Source organism: Chiloscyllium punctatum, unplaced genomic scaffold (genome assembly GCF_047496795.1).
Source record: "Chiloscyllium punctatum isolate Juve2018m unplaced genomic scaffold, sChiPun1.3 scaffold_795, whole genome shotgun sequence".
Taxonomy (NCBI): Eukaryota; Metazoa; Chordata; class Chondrichthyes; order Orectolobiformes; family Hemiscylliidae; genus Chiloscyllium; species Chiloscyllium punctatum.
Genome location: NW_027310529.1, coordinates 47891 through 64353, shown reverse-complemented (window position 1 = coordinate 64353; position 16463 = coordinate 47891). Strand labels below are relative to the sequence as shown.

Below are 16463 nucleotides of genomic sequence, written 5' to 3'. Positions count from 1 at the left end.
CCCAAGAGTAGGTCAAGTTTTGCACCTTCTATAGTAGGTACATCCACATACTGAATCAGAAAATTTTCTCGTACACACTGAACAAATTCCTGTCCATCTAAATGCTTGACACTGTGGCAGTGCCAGTCTTTTTTTGGAAAGTTAAAATCCTCTACCATAACCACCCTATTACTCTTATAGATCCAATCCCCTTACAGATTTGTTTCTCAATTTCTCACTGATTATTGGGTTGTCTCGAAAACAATCCCAATAAGGTGATCATCACTTCCTTATTTCCCAGTTCTACCCAAATAACTTCCCTGGATGGATTCCCAGGAATACCCTCCCCAAATACAGCCATAATGCTATCCCTTATCGAAAACCCCAATCCCCCTCTTCTCTTGCCCCCCTTTCTATCCTTCCTATAGTATTTGTATCCTGGAACGTTAAGCTGCTAGTCCTGTCCATCCGTGAGCCACGTCTCTCTAATTGCTATGAGATCCCAGTCCCATTTTCCTAACCATTCCGAGTTCATCTGCTATCCTTAGTAGGCCTCTTGCATCGAAATAACTGCAGTTTCATTTATTAACTTATTTATTAACATTCATTAACTTATTCACTGCTTTGTACTCCATGCCCTGACTGTTTGACCCTCTCCTTTTCCCAACTGTACCAGTCTCAAATTGATCTCTTTCCTCACTATATTCCTAGGTCTCACTCCTCCACCTTACTACTTTAAATCCTCCTGAGCAGTTGTAGCAAATCTCCCTGCCAGCATATTTGTCCCCTTCCAATTGAAGTGCAATCTGTCCTCCTTATGCAGGTCAATTCTACCCCAGAAGGGATTCCAAAAATGTGAATTCCTCTCCCCTGCACCAATGCCTTAGCCATGCTTTCATACTCTTTCCTCCTGTTCCTTCTCTCACTAGCTCATAGCCCCAGGACTACTCTGGATATTACTAGCTTTGAGGACCTCCTTTTTAAATCGTTGCCTAACTTTGTATTCGCCCTTCCTATGTTGTTAGTTCCAATGTGTACAACGACCTCCTCTAATATGGATCAAATGGCAGTGGAGGAACATTAAGGGGACAATGTTCATTGTGACACAAAGTTTAGATGGGTTGGAAAAAGTTAAAGGATTAATCCAGAGTAATAATGATTTACTAGGGAAAGCCACCTACAAAGAGTAAGAATGAATCTGGCCCAGATAAATTGGGCTCAAAGAGCACTAGGCAAATCTGTAACTGAACAATAGAGTGTGACTTCAATGGTGGGCTACCTATTATAGAAATATTTTAAGATACTTTAATAGTCACTTTAATAGTTGTGAAAGTTAGATTCATTGAGCAAAATCAGCAAGAATCTGTTCAGGGCAAATTTTGCTTAACTAACTTGAAGTATTTTGATGAGCTACAGAGAATGTTGATGAATATAGTGCTGTTGGTATGGTGTATATGGGCTTCCAAAAGGCATTTGATTAAGTGCCATGCAACCTAACATAAAGTTAGAGCTCATGAAATTGAAGTAACAGTAGCAACACAGATGTGAAATTGACTGAGTGACAAGAAGCGGAGTACTGGTAAACAGCTGTTTTGTAAACTGGAGGAAGTTTAATAATGGAGTTTCCTAGGGATCAGTGTTATTGATGACCTAGACTTTCGTGTACAGGACTAATTTGCTGAGAGAAACAAAGATTGAGAAGAAATTTTGTAGAGTTTTTCAGAGTCATGAGGTATCTACACAGAGCAGATGGGAAGCAACTGTTGCCTTTGGCAGAAGGATCAGGAACCAGAGGGCATGGATTTAAGGGAATTAACAAAATAAGCTCTGGCACAGGAGGTGAAACATTTTCACACAGTGGTTAGGGTCTAAGTGCATTGCTTGAGAATGCGATGGAGGCTAAGTGAGTTGAGGCTTTCAAAAGAGAATTTACTTATGATCTGAAAAGGAAAATATAGCGGAGCTATGGGTAAAATGCAGGGCACTGGATTTGGATGAATCGCTTCCTTTGGAGGGCTAACTGAGATGTGCTAACCTATGTGATGACCAGCTGTGTGCTATGTGTTTATCATTCATTGGCCATGCAGCACTCTCTCAGTAATACGCTTAGTGAATATCAACTTGAGTTTTGCTCTTAAACCTTCTGTGCGGAACAGAGCGTAGTAGTGGAAGGGTGTTTTTCAGATTGGAGATCTGTGACTAATGGTGACCAGGGATCAGTGCTGGGACCTCTGTTTGTAATTTATGTAAATGATTTGGAAAAGAATTTAAGTTGTCTGACTAAGTTTGCAGACAACACAAGGATTTGGGAAGATGTGGCTAGTGAGGAGGTTTGCCAGAGGATACAGCATAACATTGGTAGGTTTGACATTTGGGCAGAGAAATGGTAGATGAAGTTTAATCCAGACAAGTGTGAGGCGATGCATTTTGGGAGATCTAATGCAATAATGAAGTATGCACTAAAGGGCCCACCCTTAATCGCGCCAACATACAGAGGGGTCTAGGTGTACAAGTGCACAGTTCCCTGAAAGTGGCAACACAAGTGGATAAAGTAGTCAAGATGACCATGCGTCATGCTTGTCCTTGTCAGTCAGGATACAGTGTGTTAAAATTGATAAAACTTTAATTCAGTCACAATTGGAATAATGTGTATGGTTCTGGTTGCCAGACTACTAGAAGGATGTGGAGGCTTTGGAGAGGTTACATAAACAGATTGCCTGGTTTGATTAGATTACTTAGTGTGGAAACAGGCCTTTCGGCCCAACAAGTCCACACCGACCCTCCGAAGAGCAACTCACCCAGACCCATTCCCCTACATTTACCCCTTCACCTAACACTATGGGCAATTTAGCATGGCAAATTCACCTAACTGTGGGAGGAAACCAGAGCACCCAGAGGAATCCCACGCAGACACTGGGAGAATGTGCAAACTCCACACAGACAGTTGCCTGAGGCGGGAATTAAACTCTGGTCTCTGGCACTGTGAGGCAGCAGTGCTAACTGCTATGCCACCGTGCCGCCCCAGGTGGAGGGTGTCAGCTATGAGGAGAGATGGACAAACCTGGTTTGTTTAAATTTTAACATCACAGGATGAGGAACGATCTGATAGAAGTTTACATAATTATCAGAGGTGAGGATAGAATGGATAGTTTTTTTTTCAGGGTAGAAATGTCAATTACTTGAAGATGTAGATTTAAGATAAAGGAGAGAAAGTTTAAAGGAGATGAGAGACAAGTTTTTATATAGAGGATGGTAAGTGCCTGAAACACACTACCAAAGAAGGTGGTGGAGGCAAATACAATAGCAACATTTAAGAGGCATCTTGTTAGCTACATGAATAACCAGGGAACCGAGAGACGTGAGGTCGCATTGAGGTGAAAGGCATCACGTGCCAAGGCAGTCTTGGTGGGCTGACAGGCCTGCTTCTGTGCAGTACTGTTCATCGTTTCTTTATTACAGAATTAAAATAGTAGACTCATAAGATAAAATTTGCAAGGCAACAAAATTAAGGGACAGTTAACATTTGTTTGAAACAACTCTCCAAAGTTGGTGTTATCAAGCAGCAGTGACCTGAGGGTTTTGTGAACCTAAGCTACCCTGTCACTTATTTGAAGGTGGCACGTAGAATGAAAGTGCTACAAAAGTGGGGAGTTGTTCATGACCAAAATCTAGGTTAACTCTAATATCGGAGATGGAAAGTTGACTGAGGTCCCTGCTACTGAGTGTTGACGTTTGATCTCCGAGTAAAGACAAATCCAGACAATTTTAGCTGTAATACTGCAAAAGATGGATGATCGGATATATCTGCGCTTTTGTACATGTTCCCTATAAAGAATAGAAACTTGTCTGATGTACCAGATGTTCGTGGATTCAAATTTCACCAAGGATTTGGGGAGCAGAGTAAAGGAATTATAACTTTTTCAGAAAAACCTGTTAATCTGTTTGATTTCAGATTATGTTCCAATTGGCCCACGCTTCTCAAACCTGGTACTTCAAGCACTACTGGTCCTGCTGAAGAAGTCCTCTCCTCATGTAAGTGAAACATAGCTTAAACTAAACATGACTCCATATTATTTTATCATGTTTTCAATACTGCAATGGCTTTTAACTTTCCCTGGAATTTCCATGTATGTTGTTGAATTCATACTTCTCAGATCATCTAAGCAGTTTCCTCAAGACATGTAGTGGAAATGAGAGAATTGTTTATTCATTGAGACTTAAAAACTTATGGGTTAAACAGAAGGTCAATGCTCGTTTTGGCTTAGCGAGAGCTTGTTTTAGCTAGCCTCAAGCTTTTTCAGAAGCTGTATGTATCCAGGATGGATTTTAGTACAAATCAGTCATTAAAATTCATATTAAATCCTTGATTTAATGTATTATGTACAATATGAAATATAGCAATTAAATCTGTGTGCACCTAGGTCTGGCAGAATGTGATGTGAATAACGAATAGATAATTTGTTTTGAGGTTGTATGATAAATATTTGCTGGGATATCAGAGAGGGCTCTTTATGTTCACCAAAGGGTGCAGAATCTGAAAGATGGCACATCTGGTCATAGAATTATCAACTGAGATAATGTATCCAAGAATCTGTTGCAGAATTTAAGCCCTCCTTAAGACCTTAAAACTCCAAGGTAACATTGCTACCCATTGAACCGTGTGCAGGGTCAGTTTCTATAAAGCTTGAATGTTTTGTGATGTATTCTATTTCACTTTTTGACCAAGCAGCACTATTTGTAGTGTTAATGTTGATATTTACAAATTTAGATCACATCCAGGGTGTCATTTGGAATTATTCTGGTCTATATCTCTGTGTCACGTCAAGCTTGCTTTACCAGTTGGGAGCACTGTCTTCTAATAGTGACTGTTTGGAACGTGCTTTGGGCACCAGCGATTAATGCAGCATTTCATTTTGCGTGATTTAAAGATATGAAGAAGTTTTCTGAATTTCAGTGTGATGAAATTCTGGTTCCTCAACTTGCCTTGTAAGATGATAGGTGAAGGTTTCATAGGTGACCTTTGTTTATTGCTCAGAACCAAAAAGAATCCCATGTTTGTGAACTGAAAAAAAAACTAGAGAAGAAGATTCAATTGGTAGGGTAGATACAAAGTTTGTTATGAGAATTAGGTCTTCTTCTAAATTCTTATGGAATACATCAATTAACTGTTCATCATTTGTGTTTCCTTTAGCCTTAGGTTAGTTTTAAATTGCAATCCTTTGTATCATATTCCTTTTATAAACTATTTTACAGGTGATTTTCTCTAAAAAAAGGTGACATTCAGCAATTTCACTGAGTTCTATTTGGTAAAGATTTCTTTCCTTTTAGATCATCCTCACCATTTTGAAAGTCTGCAGCTGTTAAAATTTTACTGTAAAGCACATCATCTGCTTTTCCTTCTCCATCCATCTGTCTTTCTGAAAGTGCTAACTTTTGCTGATTACCATTCTTCAGGAGCCAGTCACCACCTCAACAATGACTTTGCAGTAGTTGGGTGACTGACTGGTTTCTGTTGATATCTGCATCTGCACTCTGACATGGATCATTTGATAAGGAGTGCAAACTGTTAACTTAGTTTTCCCCAATTTAACAGTTTCAAGCGTAATGTTGGCATCCTGAAATTTTACTTAGAAGCAACAAGCTGCATGCAGGTCAGATATAGAAGCTGAATATTCTGGTATCCTCCATACCACAAAGTGCCATGACATAGAGATTTCAGTGCAATTGCAAAGTCATTCCCTAAAATAAAAAAGGTTTAAAAAAATATATATTTGCTCATTTATGGAGGCTTTGAGCTTAAAGTTTTGGTGCTTTTGAAAATATGTAATATTTTATCAATTCTGGCGGATGATATTATCGAAACAAATTGCACAGCTCAAGTTTTACTTTAAATAAAGAAAACGGTCGCCTTCTGTGAAGTACTAAAGCTTTAAAGTCTTTTTTCTTAGAATTTAATGAGTGGTTTAATCTTACAAGTAAATTCAAGCGTCTGGCAAAGTGCAGTTAATTATAGGTCAGCCAATGGGATTATACACAAAGGTTTTATCGATGCAAAACTAAGTAAGAAGCAGCTGGAGAAAAATATTGGTGCTCAGTAATGAGCGTTATTGAAACCAATAATCCTTTTGCTGGATAACTGATTATATTCAAATCCTGTATGTCAGCATTCTGTCCGTTAACTTTTTGCATTTTCACTTGTAATCACTGAAAATTACCTGTGCAAATTTGTTAAAGCTGCAGTGATTTCCATTCTGAGAAATGGGGCAGGAGCAAAGTCCATTGTGTAATTTTTGATCCTGCCTCAGGAGGCAGTTTTCTATGTAAAGATGCAAGTTATGCCAGTTGTGACAAACTTTGAGATGTGGTAAATTGAAGTTGTTTTTCAGTGATTATCAGTTTACTTTTTTATTTCAAACTCTGTAATTGTAAGCAAAGAAAACTTAATCAATTACTGCATTTTTGGAAGTGATGTCTTTTGACAGAGATGTTGAACTGAAATCACATCTACATTCAGGTGAACATGGGCTAACAATGGCACTATCTTGAAGAAGAGCAAGGCATGTCCCTTGTTCTCACTAATATCTCTCAACTGATGCCTAAGTTGGATTGATCAATCCTCATTCCTATTCATCCAACATTGTTCTGTACAAAATGGTTGCAGCCTTTCCTAGTCTGCAACAATGACTACACTTCAAATGTATGTTATTGGCTGTAAAGCATTTTGGGGCATTGAGATCTTGAAACACTGAAGAATTGTGTATTTTCCTGTCTTTCTTTCATAGTTTTTCCAGGTCCTGCCAAAGCATGAATTGGAGGAGATGATGTGATGAGTTTTGATTTAGATCCTGGAAATGTGAGGAGTTGCTTAGGTGTGGCATGAAGTGCTTCCAGCCTAGGAATGAAGAAGAAAAGATTGAAGTAGCTACAATCCTACAAAGTAAATAAGGAAGATACTTGCTTTCTGGAATGCATTATTCTCAATTGATACAAACATAAATTTCAAATTTGTAACTTTTGCTTTGTGGCCAAAGGTTCTGAGCTCTAGCCCCACTTTAGGATGAGCACATAGTTTAGATTGAGGGAGTGGAACATTTACGTGAATAATGATACTTTCACCAAGTATTCGCGTGGGTATGAATAATCCTCTGACGCCTTTTAAGTAAGTTCCAGAAGTTCTTGAGTCATAACCAGCATTCATCTAATAACTCAAATTGCAAGACACATTTACTGACCATTCATGTCATTGCTACTCAGGGGAGTAGTGATTTTCCCTGGCCATGTCCAAAATTCAACTTGGGTAGACTACACTTGAGTGCTGTGAACAATTCTCATCTCTGCTTTACATAAATAAGGTCAGAAGTCACATGAAGCGATTTCAAATAAACCTAATCTTTCATAGCGCTGCCCCTATGTCTGGTGAAGTCTCCACCTGAAGTCTTCACTTCACCTGACGACAGGGTAGTGCTGTGAAAGCTTGTGATTTCAAATACACCTTTTGAATTATAACTTGGTGTCGTGTGACTGCTGACCTTGTCCACCCCAGTCCAACTCCAGCACCTCCACATCATTGTTATAAAACTGACTGATAGAGATACTGGGGAAGCTATAAAGATGATTTTATAAGGATGATACCAAAGCTTTGTTATAATTTTCAAGACAGATTGGAGCACTTATCAGAAAAAGAGCAAGTTCAGACTGTACCTACCTATTTGAGGTCTTTGAAAAGAGGTGTAGGCGAATCAGTCTGAAACTTGCATGCTGGTACATAAAATAATCATTATTGACTCTAGTGGGGAACTTGGGAGAAATGTTTCCAGATGAAATGGACAAAAATATGGAGATCTGTACTATAGGTAGTAATTAAGGGGAATCGTTCGATACAGTTACAGGAAGCAAGCTAAGTACATAATGGTGATGACATTTCTTGAGTGAGGAGAAAGCTACACAAATTTTGGGTTAAACAATGGGGCTTGTGTGAACCACAGGAAAAAATACAAAACATGATGGTGCTGGTGAGTGAATTAATGGCCTGAATTTTACAGGAGCAAGTTAAATATAGGCAGTGTTATTTTTTAAATAGGGAAACCAGATACCTTGGTGGAGTTTTAATTTCATTACTGTTATCTTTCAGACCTGTCAGGTTTCTTATCTGGAAGTCAGCTTAATTGGCTTGAGGATTCTGCTTCAGGGGCAGACATGATTTCCAACCTTATGGGGTAGGGAGGCCCAATTACCTTGGTGGGTTTAATGAGAAGGTTGGAAGATGTGCCTCATCTTCTTGGTCTAATTCATGAAGCTGGGTAAATATCGTTGGCCTTTGTTAAAACCAAACTGGTTAAGTCAGAGGCTGCATACCTTTTTAAAATAACTAAGTTACCAACCTGCCTTTTGGGAGCAAGGTAAACATCACACAACACCAAGTTATAGTCCAATAGGTTTATTTGGAAGCACGAGCTTTCAGAGCGCTGCTTCTTCATCTGGCCCCTCATAAACCTGTTGGACTATAACCAGGTGTTGTATGATTTTTAACTTTGTCCACCCCAGTCCAACACCAGTTTCTCCACATTCTGGGCGGATGTTGGCTGACTGATGTTTGCTCGATCTTCATTAAGGCAAAAGTGAGTTAGGGTTCAGTTTCAGAGTTTTGAAATTTTCACATCTTTTTCTGTTTGTTTAAGTCCACCTTTACATTTCACTAATTGCAGTGATCACAAAGCAGCATGACCTGAACTAATTTTTAATTCAAAATTATCCACTTGAGTTCTAAGACCCAATCAGGACCCTGGTTTCATCAAGAATCTTCAATCAAAGTTTGCCACGTTATATTGGGAAAGCTATAGTTTTGTCAAGGAAATGGTGTAATTTAAAAATACAATTTAATATCTCTGACCTGTGATTCAGAAAAGAAAGATAGACTTAGGCTTAGAATTATACAGAACCTTTCTCAATTTCAGGACCTCACAAAGTGATTCATAGCCAATGAAATGGTATGGTCACTATTAAAACGTAGGAGAAATGGTGAACTAACAAGCATGAAGCACTTATTTGAATGCTTTACAGCCAAGATCAAATCAGCTAGCCTATAATGTAAATGACCTGACACCAGTGCTAACGGAGTTGCTACCTAGGTTGTATTCATTGCTTTTCAGGGATACAAGTAAATTGCTGTTGACTGCAACATTCGTGTCTGGCATAAATCTTGACAATTATAACCTTGTATGTATTTCTGTATATTTTTCTGTCCTAAGCAGACTGGTCACAAGGGAATTTTCTGAATAATGGTCAATGTGCTGTTGTTCTGCTATAAAAGGGTCAGTTAGACTCGAAACGTCAGCTCTTTTCTCTCCTTACAGATGCTGCCAGACCTGCTGAGATTTTTCAGCATTTTCTCTTTTGGTGAAAGCAAGTTGAGGATTCTTTTATAATTGTTGTTAAATATAAAACAGAAATATGATCTTGTCTTTGTGCAAAGCATTAGAAAGGCCTTAACAATAATTCTGTGTCTATCTTTGAAGAAATGATAAAGGCCTGGCAAACATGCAAAGGAGGGCCACTCAATAATGAATAGCTTAAAGCCCTAATTGCCAGCATAGGTGGAGAGCTGGATGTTTTATAGTAGAACAATGTAGACATTAGATTTGGTCCATAGTAAGGAATTGGTTTTGGACAGCCAAGAATCCTGAATTTAAGATATTAGTATCCACATTGGGAAATACTTGTTTTCGCAGACAATAAACAATCTTAGGAATGAACATTCATTGTAGAGATTGCATAGAGAAATGGAAGAAATTACATTTATGTAGCATGTTTCAGGACCTCAATGCCCCAAAGTGCTATACAGCCTAGGAAATAAGATGAAATAAGACACATGGCAGCCAATTTACACATAGCACAGACCTCTGAGTAGAAACGTGATAATGTCCAAATCTATTTTTGTAATTGTGGGATAAATATAGTTGGGACAGTGGGGTGTGCATCTTTAAAGTCATGTCATCGTATTTTTTGTGAAGGATATATGGGGTCTTACTTTAACTCCTTAGTCAAGGACAGCTCCTCAGATAGTGCAGTATTATATCTGTACTGTGCCTGAGTGTGAGCCACAATTTCTGGTGCTGTTTATGGTCCTTGAACCCAGCTTCTGCATGGAGAGAATAGAACTACCAGAACCACAAATGCAAGGGAGCTGAATGTATTCCTGAAACTAGTCAACCTAAGTGCTTTAGAAGAGCAATTTCCATGTCAGTGCTTCTGATTTGTTTTGCTTGATCCTCACCTTCAGATTGCACTCTCTCTACTTAGTTCATTGTGTCCTCTGCGTTGTCTGTCCCATTTCGTCAGTATTCACATTGAAAAAAGACAGTGTTAGTGAGAATACGGAGATACAGACTACTAGATTAGATGGGATTGCGGTTGACAAAGAGGTGGTTTTGGCAATTTTGGGAGATCTGAAAATAGATGAGATCCCTGGGCCGGATGGGATTTATCCTCAGATTCTCTGGGAAGCCAGGGAGGAGATTGCAGAGCCTTTTGCTTTGATCTTTGTCATTATTGTTGACAGGAGTAATGCCAGAAGGCTGGAGGATAGCAAATGTTGCTCCCTTGTTTAAGAAGAGGAGTCAAGACAACCTGGTAATTATAGACCAGTGAGTCTTAGTTCGGTTGTGGGTAAGGTGTTGGAAAAGGTGATAAGAGATAGGATTTATCATCTGGAAAGGAATAATTTGATTAAGGATAGTCAACACTGTTTTGTGAAGGGTAGGTTGTGCTTCACCAGCCGTATTGAGCTCTTTGAAAAGGTGACAAAATAGGTAGATGAAGGTAAAGTGGTGGTTGTGGTGTATATGGATTTCAGTAAGGTGTTTGATAAGGTTCCACGTGTTAGGCTTTTGCACAATATATGGAGTTTTGGGATTGAAGGTGATTTAGCGGTTTGGATCAGAAATTGGCTAGCTGAAAGAAGATAGAGGGTGGTGGTTGAAGGGAAATGTTCATCCTGGAGCTCAGTTACCAATGTTGTGCCAAGGATCTGTTTTGGAGCCACTGCTGTTGTCATTTTTATGTGGTGTAGAAGGATGGGTTAGTAAATTTGTGGATGATACCAAGGTAGGCAGAGTTTTTGATCGTGCCAAAGGATGTTGTGGGTTACAGAGGGACATAAATAAAATGCAGAGCTGGGCTGAGAAGTGGCAAATAGAGTTTAATGCGGAAAAGTGTGAGGTAGTTCACTTCGGCAGAAGTAACTGGAATTCAGAGTACTGGGCTACTGGTAAAATTCTTGGCAGTGTAGATGAGCAGAGAGATCTAAGTCCAGGTGCATAAATCCCTGAAAGTTGCCACCCAGGTTGATAGGGTTGTTAAGAAGGCATATGGTGTGTTGCCTGCAACAGTGGTAGACTCATCGACATTAAGGGCTTTTAATTGGGCATGGGTCATACATATGGAAAATAATGGAACAGTGTAGGTTAGATGGGCATCAGATTAATTTCACACGTTGGCTCAACATCAAGGGCTGAAGGGCCTGTACTGTGCTGTCACGTTGTGTGTTCTCACACTTCTGTTGTCAATGCTTCCTTTCTATCTAAGAATCACGATGAAGTTTTCCTTGTCTTCTTCTTCCATCCCACTGGATTATGTACTCACAAGACCAACCTCTGCTATTTTCATCATCCTCCACTAGATGCCTTCAAGACCATCTTCCTTTCTCTTTCAACATTCTGAAGAGATCGTTCCTACAGTGATACCGTGATAAAAAGAGAATAGTTCTATGAAATGATATCACCCTGAAACAGTAGCTCAATTCGTGTCTTCACAGAAACTGCTGAACCTACTGAGTATTTCGAGCTACTTTTATTGATTACCTCCAATTTCTGACATTGACAGTATTTTGCTTCTGCTTTGAGGAGGAGTGTCCAGTTGTCAGTCAGCTTTACTGGGCAGTCTTTGTCTCGAGGGGTCAAAGAAGAATTGGCTTTATTTCACCTTTTGTTTTGTTTTTTGTCAGAAGATTGTGGCAGGAAGGGAAGATATATGGAACTAACTTCATGACCATGTGCACTATCACAGATTTGGTGGATAAGTGGTTTTCCTGTGTACTGGGTCAGATTTGCCACCAATTAAGCCCCTGTTCAAAGGTTGGAAAAGGTACTGTGTCTTGCATGTATTCTTTGATGGAACGTATGAAGAAAAACAGAGGCTGAATTAATTGCATAAGGAATGACGATGAAAAAAAACCCACCATTTCGACTGGGACAACACATCTATCCTGGAACAGACTAAGCAAAGACATGCAGAGAATTCCTAGAGGCCTGGCACTCCAACCACAACGCCATAAATAAACACACAGATCTAGATGCCATCTATCAACCCCTCAGAAAATGAACATGAAATGACATCAACACAAACCCCAGGAACCCCATCCAGGAGAAAGATATAAATAGAAAGCAGGAGACAACAGCTTTGCTTCACTTGGAGGTCGCCACTGATGATGTTACCTAGCCAGGTAATGAAACGTCTAGATATCAAACCTACAGCTCAGTGAGCAAACCTACACCCTGAATGACAATGAGTTCGAGTTAGGTCAGTGTTGCATACAAATTATAAAATAAATAATGGCAACTTGCAGTATTTAATATAATTTGCTGCCTTGTGACAAACTAAGATGCCATTTAGATTGCAGTTGTCCACTTTAAAATAACACACAGCCTGCAAAAAATGTTTAAAATATTGGATTTAAATGTACAGGCCACAATGGGGAAAAGTAAAGATGGATTTGATAGAAGCAACTGTAATTGGGAACAAATGGTTTAGATGGGTGCTTCAGTAAAGCAACTTGAGCAGAAAAATTATTTGTTAAAATATATCTGATGGTAGCAAATTATGTGTTCAACATGCACAGATTGAATAATTGTAAACAGCAAAAGTGGTGCGAAGGTTAGCCAGTTCACAAATCTATCTAAGCCAAGTGGTGCAATATTTTTGCTGGATACCCCTCCTCTTTGGTTTTTGCTTATTCATTTTTCATGTGTCTGATAATTGAGCTTTTTAAAATCTGTTTATGTATTTCTCTGTGTATCTTTCATTTCTGATTTCTCTATTGTTGCACATATATTAGTTTAATTTTGCATCTGATATTCTCCCATGGAAGAAAAAGCTATCCAGTCATATTGCAAGGAAAATACTTGTCACCATGACAGTTCATCTCCACCTCAAAATGTATTTACTGATCTCATCTTTCAGTCCAGTAGCTTCTTTGTATAATTTGTTCTATTGGATCTTGTGCCAAAGCTACATGACCTCCCCTCCTGCCAGAAGTTTACTCTGTCACAAAGTTCACTTTGTAAAAATGAACATGAACTAAACTTAACCAGCTTAAATTGAGTTTCTAACTTTTTCATTTTTTGGATATTGAGCAATGAATAAAGTAAGATGGTGGTCAGGTCACTAAAGGTTTGAGGAGGAGTGATAATGAACTTTCAAGATATGGAATTAATGGCTTGGAGATGTTAGCTAAGTCAGAACAAGTACTCCATTTCTGATATGGTCATGTTGTGCCAGGGCCACAAGTGCACTAAAAATTATTTTGACTCCAGTCAGGCTAATGTGCGCAATGGCTCAAAGATCAAATTTTATTCTTTCTGTTTCCTCAGGTGCAACACTACCTGCTGATTGATCTTTTCCTTGCCATGAAAAATGGGCAAACAATTCTTTTTGTAAGATTTATTGAGCCTGGGAAGGGGGTCAAAAGGATCAATGAAGTGAGGTATTCTTTACTGTTACTTCATAAAATTGAGTATAGAGTTTTGCCTGGTGGTGTCTAGGTCTTGAAATTGATTTTACTGGTCAGAAGTGAAGTTGCATAAAACTAGTTACAAATTATCTCTTTTCTAACTGTGAGAGGTATCAAATTTCATTTGGTTAAATGTGCATTTAGCTATTTCATTCTTGCTTTCCTTGGATCCTCTGTTCAACCTTCCTGTGTTCTAATATTTTATTATTACGTTTAGTTAGACTTGTCTTTTGAAATTAAATGCAGAACAGCAACTAATAGTTAAAATGTGGTTTATTTTCACACACTTCAGTTTCCTGAGCAATTGCACAGGATCATTACCATTCATCTAGCTCATCCAACTATAGTCAGTTATTCTTCTCTGTGCTGAGTATCATAAAAGCAGAATTAGTGAAACTTGCAGAGACATAGAGCATCTCTTTATTCACTGCATTCTTGGAATAAACTAAAGTCTTGTTATTAATCTGTATTTTGGTCTTGGTTGATTCAGTGTTGAACTCAAAGAGGTTAATTGTATATAGTGGGCAGAGTATAATCCGTCCCAGCAGTCCAGGATGGAAATGTTTAGCACAAGATGTCTTATATATGTAAAATAACAGCAATTGTGTCGATGGTGACTATAGATCATTGTGATTTAATGGGATGGATTCATTTTTTAAAAACAGCACACTCAGTTGGGTGTATGTGTGGAGACAATCACCGTGCTCTGTGTTTGTGACTATTTTGTACACAGTAGAAGGGCTGGGAGTGAGAGTGAAAAGGCGGTCACAACGGGGAGTCGAAAGAGAGAGAAAGGGACCTTGGTTGAAATGAGCACTGCCCGTTCTCAGTGCCTGTGTGGGCTACTAATCAGCATGCATGGTCACACAGACCACAGCTCGAAGAGTAGAAATAACTGGAAAATTTTATTAGCTTTTATTTTGCTCTGCAAAATTCACTTGCAGCTTACAGCACAGCAACATGTTTTTCTATAACAAAGTATCTTCCGCAATCAGCAGTGGGTATTGCCCTGAAATAAAAAAGAAGTCACCGCCATGAAAGCCATAAAGCCCCTCGAGACCTCTATAGACTCTATTTCAACCTTTTGTAACATCCACTTCTACAGGCAATGAATGAACCTCCTCCTTTTACACTGTGGACTATAGACCCACCATTGAGTTTATCCTGAAGAAATGGATCTTAATTTCTTTTTAAGCATCAGTCCTGCCTTTTATAATGGCTTGTTTTTATGTCCCTGAATGATGTGCGTTTCGCTAAGTTGTACAGATGTAATGAGCATCGGAAATTTGCAGGCAGGCGATTTCTCACATTAGGAAGTGATTCTTCATATTTCATTACAAATCTAAATCACTAGAAAGTTGGGTATTTAGCAGAAGTAATGCTTGATGGTTTTGCTCTGAGTTTGTGAAACTCTTAAGTACATAGTAGTTTCTAATCATTCTCAATTAACAACTGTTGAATGATTGCCTGTTTGCACAAGTGGTAGGCATATTGGGACCTAATTAATGAAGTGAATTAGTTTGCCTTACCTATAATATGCAGAAAGACAAATGTTCTTTGTTCCTACCCAACCTCCCAACTGTGACATTTTTTTCTCCCCTGCTCGCAATCTCTGATTGGACTGGTACGTATAAGCCAAAAGGTAATGTGATGGTTTTTATTGGAACGATCCTTAAAATATAAATGGTATTCCCAATACCTGTTAGTTTGGAGCTTGATGGTTATTTACAAGGCCAGAGGAATGAGAAATATCAGGACCTTGGAAGCTAGAGAACCTGGAGAAGTAAATAGTGATATCTGGAAAAGCCTGTATATTAGAGGAGGAGGTGCTGGACATCTTAAAATGCATAAAGGTAAATAAATCCTTGGGACCTGTTCAAGTGTATCCCAGAACTTTATGGGAAGCTAGGGAAGTGATTGCTGGATCCCTTGCTGAGCTATTTGTATCATTGATAGCCACAGGTGAGATGCCGGAGACTGGAAAGTGGCTAATGTGGTGTAATTGTTTAAGAAAGGTGATGAAGAAAAGCCAGGGAACTATATACCAGTCAGCCTGACGTCAGTAGTGGGTAAGTTGTTGGACGGGTTTCTGAGGGATAGGATTTACAAGTATTTGGAAGAGCAGGGACTGATTAGGTATGTACATGGAAAGTCACATCTCAGTAACTTGACTGAGTTTTTTGAAGAAGTAACAAAAGAAGATTGAAGACACAGCATTGGAAATTGTTTGTATGGATTGGGAGATGTTCAACAAGGTTCCTAATGGTAGACTAGTTAACAAGTTTAGATCACATGGAATCCAGGGAGAGCTAACCATTCGGATACAAAATTGGTTTGAAGGTAGGAGACCGAGGGTGGCAGTGGAGGATTGCTTTTCAGACTGGAGGCCTGTGACCAGTGGTGCACCACAAGGATCAGTGCTGGGTCCACTGCTTTTTGTCATTTATGTAAATGACTTGGATGTGAATGTAAAAGAAATGGTTAGTAAGTTTGCAGATAACAGCAAAATTGGTATTGTCGCAGACAGTGAATAAGGTTATCTCAAAGTACAATGGGACCTTGATCAGATGGAATTTAATTTAAATAAATGTAAGGTGTTGCATTTTGTGAAGATAAGCCAGGCAGGACTTATACACTTAATGGTAGGTCCTGGGGAGTGTATTTGAACAAAGAGACCTTGCAGGTTCATAGTTTCTTG

General features: G+C 39.0%; 1 long non-coding RNA gene across 1 annotated transcript in view; it reads left to right on the top strand.

The window, feature by feature from the left end:
• Positions 1-3929: 3929 nt before the first annotated feature.
• LOC140473976 (uncharacterized) overlaps positions 3930-16463 on the top strand; it is a 58100-nt gene continuing 45566 nt past the window's right edge. Inside the window, exon 1 of the long non-coding RNA XR_011958750.1 lies at positions 3930-4011. This is a non-coding gene — a long non-coding RNA (uncharacterized lncRNA). The remainder of the gene's footprint in view (positions 4012-16463) is intronic.